Consider the following 9,555-nt stretch of genomic DNA (forward strand, 5'->3'; position numbering starts at 1 on the left):
AAAATTTAGGAAAGCTATTCCATTTCCGGAAAATGTTCTGAAAACTAGATAAAATTCTCTACGAACCATAGGAAGTCCGGGCTCGGAAAAAATCTGAAATGGTCATTTTAATTTCAATCTTTAAGTGTTTTTGAATCAGGAAATTCTATTTTGCCTTGATGATATATAGCAGATGAGAGTTGTAGATTTTATCAAAGTAAGATCAGAGTTATTTTCAGAGATCCATGGAGAAATATTGAGATTAGAGTATTGGCGATGGAGGAGATTGATTTGAGGTAATTCGGGTGGTATACAAAATGCTTTCTTTAAAATCTCTTTGCAAACAGTGTTATTTTAATCATCTTCAATTTGTAATCCTCTTGATGATTTTGATAATTTGATAAATTATGTGGAATTATTCATTGTTGATTCGTTTGATTACTCTAGTCATTTGGTGAACTCTGTGTAGTTATTCTGTGTTGGAAATGTTGATTTGTCTGGCTAAATGACGTGGAAATGCTCCATACATGGATCAAGTGGACTTTGCCAATATGCTCTGTACCAATAGCCCGGATAAGTAGTTGTGCTTGGGTGAGGGGGGTGAGGCGGTCACTGGTCATGTATTGAGTAAGACCAGGTATTTGGTCCTGGATAAATTATCATATGTCGAGTTGACTTGTTTGTGCAATTTGGTAAATTACTTGGTATCTCGAATTGAATTGTTTGTGTAATTATTGGATCCCTGTGAAATTATTCATTCTTCAAGCTTTGTTACTCCTATCGTATTGTATACTTCCTGAATTAATTTATTTTTCAGGTGTGAAGCAAATTTAGTGGCTGTTGGAGTTAAAGAATTTAAAAGATTATTGAGTTAGAGAATTTTAGGCTCACCACTATATATTGTTTTTAGAGATTTGCATAAGTTATATTTTGGAGACTTTTGTGTAATTATTTCGGAGACAATTATGTATTTTTAAGGTTATTAATTACTTAGAATTTTAAATTTGAGGTTGAATTGATTTATTAACGGCCTAGAAGTTGGGGCGTTACAGTTGCAACACTTCAACATGATTTGGTACTACTTGAGAACCAGATTCCCTTTTTTGTTCTGCAGAAGCTGTTCGACACTATAAAAGAGCATATACCACAACCATCATTTACTGTGCATAATGTGGCCAAATTAGCATTACTCTTTTTCAAATCGGCTTTGGGTTTGAACGACCAAGCAATTCAAAGTACATCCTTGGAACTCTCTGGTGAGCATTTACTTCATATCTTGCACAATTTTTACCTCCCCACATCTGATGAAAGCCCTGAAAACATGCACAAACCTCACCTCCCCATATCTAACAATACCAATAACGATGGTGATCGTCAAGCCTTGCAAACAACTGGATTCAAAAATTGTGTCACTGGACTTTTGGAGGCAGGAATTCAATTTCAACCTAACATCAATGTTGACATCGAAGAAATTTTCCTACACATAAAGCACCTTAACACTACAACAAAAGTAGCCTATGGTGACGAAAACTAGTGAAGAAAATAAAATTCGTCACTAAATGAAAATAATTCGTGAGGAATTTATAAATTTTGTCACATATAATAAAAAAATAAAAATGATAGGTGACAAAATTTATTTTCATCAATAAATACTTCATTTTAAGTGAGGAAAAATTGAGTTTCGTCACCAAAAATTTTCCCGCTATTTTTTTTGGGTGGCGCCAAAATTTTGAGACTTTTGGTGACAAAAAAATTTGTCACTAATTATAAAATTATTTGTGATGAATATATTTTCGTCACCAAAACGTTTTAATATTTCTGATATCTTTTGGTGAGGAAATATTATTGTCACCAATTTTGGTGGAAAATTTTTGATATATTGAGCGGCAATAAACAAAAAATAGGGTATTAATTTTTTTTACCCTCTCTCTGTTTATCATCTCTCTCTCTCTCTCTCTCTCTCTCAAAATAGGGTATTAATTTTTCTTACCTCTTGCTCCTCAACTACGCCGATTGCCATCGTTGCCTCTATTAGTCTTGCCGATCATCACCGCCAGTAGTAGCCTTGTCGGTAACCGCCACATCTTCTTCGCTCGATGATTTGGTACATGGTTTCTCGTTGCTCTTTTTCTGGTGTCTCTTTCTCTTATTCTCTGTTTTGGTATGGTGACGAAAATTAGTGAAGAAAACAAATTTCGTCACTAAATAAGAATAATCCATGAGGAATTATAAATTTTGTCACATATAATAAAAAAAGAAAAATAATAGGTGACGAAATTTATTTCCGTCAATAAACACTTACTTTCAGGTGAGAAAAAAAATAAGTTTCCTCACCAAAAATTTTGAAAGTTTTGGTGAGAATTTTTTTTTTCGACAATTAAAAAATTATTAATGAGGAATCACTACTACAAAAATAGTTAAAGATCACACTTTAACAAAATAAAAATATCTCACTTTTATTAGAAGTGTGATAAAAAAAATTAGATTGATATTTTAATCACACTTTATTTGATTGAGCGTGATAATATTTATTTTTTATGTCACTTTTTAATTAAGTGTGATTTTATATATATATATATATATATATATATTTTAATCTCACCTTCTAAATAAGTGTGATTATATATAATTTTTTTAATCACAACTTCTAAATAAGTGTGATCAAAAAATTTTGAGGGGAATATTTACAACCTAATTTTATTTTATGTTTAATTTTATTTATTTATTATTTCTATGATACATACAAAGGCTTTTACCCCTCTTTTCCACTCTCTCATTGTCTTGAACCCTAACCCGTCAAACAGAGAGCGGTGAAGGTCGAGCAAAATCAGAGGGCAATGGCGAACGGAGGTTGACGGCGGACTGACGGGGTCTGCGACGATGAGAGGAGGCGGCTGTGAAATCTGGGTGCCTGCGACGAGGTTTGATAAATTAGCCTCTGACCTTCTCTTTCCCTCTCTCTCTCCCTCCCTTCTATATCCATTGGATCCCATGATTCTGAACCGGCACTCCTCTTCACGAACACCTTCTGCTTCATTCTCTGGATTTCTGAGGTACTTTCACATTTGGGTTCTCTTAATTTGTTTGGTTTACTTTCAATCTCTTAAATTGAAGGTGATGATCACTGGTCCTAGAGCAATCCACTTATTGGTTATACACGATAATAGTTAGCTGGCAAAGGTATTGATGGTTCACCTTTATTAATTGATATGAATGAGGGTTTGAATTAAAGGTTGCTGGGTTGATGGTCCTCTGCTTCAGCATTATTGAGGCTGTTTGTGAATTTGTTTAGCATTTGATGCTAGAATTAGATATTAGCTGAATGTAGAAGCTAGAACATATTCAATTAGGAAATAAAAAGGGCTGATGATCTTGAAAGCTACCACTCTAAAGCCTCTCTTTTTTTTTTCTAAGTAAAAATGATCTTACTACAACTGTAACTGTAATTTGCTAAGTTTTAAAATTAATTTAATTAAAATTAGGTTGACATTTTATCAGTATTCATTAATATGCTTGTCCAGTTTAATTTCACTGATGTTAAAGGCTTTTATTTGTTTCTCTTTGCTTTCCTCATATGAATGGAAGTCTCTCTTTCTCTATTGGGAGTCAGGATAACTCTGGTAGCATCTGCTTTAGTATATTTGGCATATTTCCCATTGGAAAAGTTGTAAGTTAATTACTGGATTGAACCATAAACGAAATAACTCTAAATGTGGTTCATTTGTATCCCCTTCATTAGTCTCTATTCTTTTTGGTATTCTTTTTCTGAGTCTCCTTGTGGATTACAACCCTGGTATTATTTGCCAGAATATACACTAGTTTTCTCTCTCTAATAAACCAGTGGACAACCACATCATTTGTCGACTTGCATGTTTGTATAGAGGCAGATAACCAGAAGTCTCTGGATGCAGCTGTAAGAATGGTTGAGAAATTGCTAATCCCAATAGATGAATGAATGAATGGACACAAGCAAGCCCAACTGGTGGAGCTTGCAAAACTGAAAGGAACTTATAGAAATGAGAACATCTGCAGTGTGTGCAAGGAGGAAGGACACAAGCACTATGCCTGTCCCCTCCGGCAATCTACTTTTAAAATGGAGATCACCTGTGCAATGTGTGGAAGCTTTTGCCATCCCACATCTAGTTGTCCCTTTATTACATCACCTCAGGTTGGCACCACTTTGTGCAGTACTGGGCGTGGCAGTGGTTCAGTTCCTAACACAAAAAGGAAACCCAACAAAGAAATCAATGATGCAAGCCTCTATGTTGGCTATCTTCTTCAAGCTGTTGATGACAACCAGTTGAGAGAGCTGTTTTGTTCATTCGGTAAAATCACAGAAGTGAAAGTAATTAAAGATCGAAGCACAGGTTTCAGTAAAGGCTACGGCTTTGTTACATTTGAAAGTCCCATTGATGCTGCCATGGCTGTGACACATATGAATGGGCACAAAATGAAAGGGAAGATGCTAGCAGTAAGGGTGGCTGGCCGGCCACCACCTGCAGGATTGTCAATCATGAGCCAACTTCCAATATACCCTGGACCTGCAGCTATTTCTGCTAGTGTCCCAAGCCAGACAGCTTGGCCTGGCCCACCTGGATCGATGCTGCCTGAAGCTCGAGCTACCTTTCCAAATAGTGAGGACTTGGGTTTGCCTTCATCCTCTATCTCATTGGGACAAGGTAATCACCTTCCTGCAAGGGAGGCCTTAAATATCTTTCCGTCTGTTGTCTCAGGCAACATGGGTTCAAAACTGTCTACCAGGTTTGATTCGTTTTATGGATATCCTAACCAAATCCCATTCTCATCCCCTGGATTGATGTCACAATTTCCTGCTGCTCCAGATTATCCTCCTGGGTCCCAATTGCCATCATATTTTGCTACACCAGTACAGAAACCATCTTCATACCATTTCAGTAAGACACCTGAAAGTATCTGATGCCCCATTTCTTTGTCGTTCTCTTGGCTTCCTTGATGAAAAATAGAGTTGTGAAACCTCAATTCTAGAACAATAATGTTGTTGCACTTGCAGAAAGTGTAAGAGTGTTGCTTCCATATGGTGAGTTGTCTTTCTTTTTTTTAGGAAACATTTGTAAACCAAATTTAGCATTTTGAAGTGCCGGGTAACAAACTCCTCACTACTGTAGCAGCATATCATCAGATAAGTAATGATTAAGGATACAAGGAGCTGCTACGTGAAACAAAGTGAGCCCTACTTCTCTAGTGCCAACTTGTCTGAACAATTGTTGCCTATATGATAAATGTAATTAATTGTTGTTATGCCTAGTTGGCCCCGTGAGAAACCTGCAGTCAGAAATAGGATGAAAGTGCAAATAAACTCGGGTTAAGTCTTGCAAGCAGATTTACAGCTGCGTCAAACACAGAAGGTTCTAGAACTTCTAAATTTAGAGTCAAAATGGAATGGGATCACAAAATTCAGAATTTCTGAATTACCAAAAAAAAATCGATATCATTCTCGGGGCTTTTCTCATATTAAACCTCTTTTGCATCTTAATTCCCAAACTAGGCCTAGTTTGGATGGATATCTCAAACTAGGCTAAAACGCTATTACAAATCACGCTTTCACTGTTTGGAGTCCAAAATTTGATGAATAGTGAAAACGTTATTCCAAAACGCGCTTTTGATTAAGAAAGTGCTGTTCCAAATCACGCTTTTAACATAAAAAAAATTTCTGAAGAAAACGCTATTTGAAATAGCGCTTTCACTGTGCATACGACGAAAAAACGGTTCCAAACCACGCTTTCACTGTGCATATCTGTTCCCTTAAGAAAATGTTTATAATATATTAAAATATGATCAAAATGAAACTTAAGTGCTTTGTAGCAAAAATAGTAGTACACTTGTTTCGCTCCCACAGTGGCGTGGGTTCAATCCGCGGGAGTTACTACCTTTCAATTAAGTTCAACTCTTTTTTTTGTTTTTGGGGCTAGGGCACCCCTGAAACTTTATCTCTGCCTCAATTATGCTTTTCTATGCATGTTGCCCACTTATGTGTGTGCACAAGTGTAATGTTGGTTAAGTCTAAAAGTTGTTTAGTATTACATGAATGTAAAAGCTGGCATGAAAATTCTTGAATGATGTGGCTAGGTATCATTACATTTGCTTCATTATTGAAGTCACTGCAGGTTGTGAAGTTTACAACCTTGGAACTGGAAAAGGAACATCAGTTTTGGAAATGGTAACAGCATTCGAAAATGCATCTGGAAAGGTACTGAATTGTTGAACCTGTGTGTTAAATTTTCCCAATGTGCCAAATCTTAAAAAATGATCTAACTTCTTATGTTGGACATAATCTATAATCTATATTCTATATTCTAGTTCTCCTTTTCATTTGATGTGAGTTTTTTCAATATATATATTTAAATTGTTCTACTGATTCCTGAGTAAGCAAGTGCTTGGAGATTGAATTGGAGTTCCTCTCAATAGTTCCTTGAATTAAACTTTGCAAAGTCTTAGATTCTGGGGCTATTATTTTCATATCCCAGACTTTTAAGAGCAGATGTGAAGTCTGGTGAAATTTTCGAATTCAGTGGATAACAACAGAATCATATATGATGTGTGAATGTCTTTTTAAATGTACATCAAGTGATTCCTCCCAAAGGTCACCCCGAGTCCAAGGTCAATGTACCACCTAGTATTGGGTATTCATCAGGAAGAGAAAGGAAAAAAGATAAACAAAAGGTTACTCTAGGCATCATAAATGGACAATGAAAAAAAGGAAAACTGGCATTTTTGTTATTAAACATTGACATATTCTCGTTTATGTGGACAAGAGCCATAATTTTCTTTTCGTGCTTGTTCCAGATAATTCCCCTGACGTTTGCTGGGCAGCGACCTGGTGATGCTGAGGTTGTGTATGCATCAGCAGATAAAGCAGAACATCAGTTGATCTGGAAGTAAGTGTAATCCCCCTTGCAAACCACTATGTTGATAATTATTCTGTAATTTGGCTTCTCATGAATGATTCAAGAAGTTTGCTTTGAGGAATTTTCATCTGGATTTGTGGTGATATTAAAAGATTCTAATATACTGCTCAAAGGAGTAAAATTTTAAAATGGCAGCCAGGGGAAATATAACTATATTTGTAATGACCGACTCAACTAAGCTGCCCATCAGTTCCAAATATTTTTTATATTATTGGTTTTACTTATGTCAAATAGAATATTGAAATATAGAAGTTGGAGAAAAGATGAGAGCATCTGCAATGGAGTGGCTAAAAATGTGTTTTATTGAGAATCTGTTTGACGTGGTTGTGATTCATGTGATGATTGTCAACACTTGTACTATCCTCTTTGTGGCAGGTCCTGATGAACTTAACAAATGACAACCCTGTGGGTTGTCAGGAAACTTTGCAACACATTAACTTAAAAGAAAACTTGACATAAAACTTACTTGACTAAAATCTTAATTCCATTAGGTTCCATGTGGCACTAATATGTAATTCAGAATTTGCACATCAACAGTTAACAGGCCTTGCATAATCAAGTCAACAACTTTTTCCTTGGTAGATATTGACCTCATCTCAAGATTTATAAATGACATTACTGTACTTTTATATATTATCATTACATTTTTTATTTGATAATTGTTTATCTATTATCATTACATGACCTTTGTTTGTGGTAAACTGACTATCACTATATGATTTCAATGTAACAAACTCATCTCTTGTTGCAGGGACAGATTGTTTTATGTGGTTTAAGAAATGGAACAATTTGTTTTCTGCATGTCCATGTCTTAGAATAATTATCAATTTTTAAATGGAGATGGCAACTCTCTTCTGGCTATTAATTTGAGGTGCGTGTAAACTAGTCCGGACATCGGTCATAAAAATATATATATATATATATATATATATATATATATATATATTGGCTTTATTAGGTGATAATGCTAGGATAGCACTATAAAACCAAAGAGTCAAAAAAATCATGAGCATGTTTATAAATAAAAAATAAAAAATCACAATGATTCCTTACCAAAGATGATTTGATCAAGGCTTTTGTTGGGTACAAATTCATAAACAAGAAGGCATTGAGGGGCTTCAATGGTACAACCCAAAGGTCTTTCAAGGTTCTTGTGTTGAATTCCACTGATCAAATTTACCTTATTGAAGAAGTCATCGGCCCATTGTCGTGAATCAAATGTACCTCAATGCTACGTTATATTTTGGAGCTATTATATATATATATATATATATATATATATATTCTACCATTAGTGATAGTGATATATGGTATTTCTGCAATCTTTTGGCATCTTATGTTATTCGTGTTGCTTTATCATCAAGGATCACCTCAACTCTTTGAAGTTTTGGTTTGTTAGATGCATTTCTACTAAATTGGTTTATAAAATAAAATTATTTATATATGAGTTTAGATGTAATTGATAATATATTAATGTTTTCTTTGTTTATTTTCTTTGCAGATTGGTTTTTGATGACGTTTGGAAGTATACTTGCAAATGAAGATCAACTGTTGAATTTGTTTCCTGAACTAATACTTAGTTGTAATTGCAAATCAAGATTGAGTGTTGATTTTTTTTGTGTATTCCATGTTAGTTCATTTTGGGATTTGCTTTGATGGTTTTTTTGTTACACTTAATGGTTTATATTATTAAAATTGTTTGATGGATATATTTTGATTTATAATATAAATTGTTTACTGAATTTTTTTGTGGAGTGATGTATAATAGCTAATGGATTTCTTAGTACAATTAAAAGGCTATTGGGATATGAGTAGGGATATTTGTGGAATAATAATTGAAATTAAAATATAAAATATGGAACAGGTTTAGTGACGAATTTGTTTTGTCATTTGTATTTGTTATTATGACAAAGTGATTATTCGTCGTTAATAAACATTTTTTGTGACAAAATTTATTGCAGCACATATATGAAAGTTTTCATTGATTTTGTTGTTTGGTGACGAAATGTATTTTGTCACGTATATAAATATATTTGTGGCAAAATATATTTCGTCACCCATGTATGACTTTTGGAGACGAAAAATTTCGTCACCTTTACATCTTATCGTGCGTTAACTAAAATTATAAATATGATACTGAATAATTATTTGGTGACGAAAATGAGAATTTTTGGCGACAAAATCTTGTTTTATTGGTAACAAAAAATTTCGTCACTGAACTAATTTCATTGGTGACGAAATTATTTTTCGTCACTATGATTTTTAGTGACAAACATTCAATGACGAAACTTGTGACGAAAATATTTCGTCACAAATATCTATAGTGACGAAATTAGCTCTTTCGAGACAAAAAAATTTCGTCATTCAAGACCCAACTTGTTGTAGTGTAAGAGAGTTATTAAAATGCCAGCATTACGGATACATGAAGCTACATAATGAATCTTTCGAACTCTGATTGCTTTCGAGCAATGTAGCATTGTCACCTCGCATTGCATTGCATCATATGTCTTCCTTATGAGCAGTCTCCTCAGTTCCTCACATGATGCTGAAATTCTTCTTCACAAAAATATCATAAAATATGATTTGATTGGCGATGGCAGTGGCAGTGGCATTCATGGTGATGTTGCAGCAC

At 34.4% G+C, this 9,555-nt stretch overlaps 1 long non-coding RNA gene across 1 annotated transcript; it reads left to right on the forward strand.

The window, feature by feature from the left end:
* Nucleotides 1–5,606: 5,606 nt before the first annotated feature.
* LOC145798404 (uncharacterized) lies at nucleotides 5,607–7,794 on the forward strand. The gene is made up of 3 exons (XR_014339258.1): nucleotides 5,607–6,205; nucleotides 6,802–6,893; nucleotides 7,675–7,794. It is a non-coding gene; the product is annotated as an uncharacterized LOC145798404 (long non-coding RNA).
* Nucleotides 7,795–9,555: the final 1,761 nt, after the last annotated feature.

Source organism: Camellia sinensis, chromosome 8 (genome assembly GCF_055761805.1).
Source record: "Camellia sinensis isolate YWXY chromosome 8, ASM5576180v1, whole genome shotgun sequence".
Classification (NCBI taxonomy): Eukaryota; Viridiplantae; Streptophyta; class Magnoliopsida; order Ericales; family Theaceae; genus Camellia; species Camellia sinensis.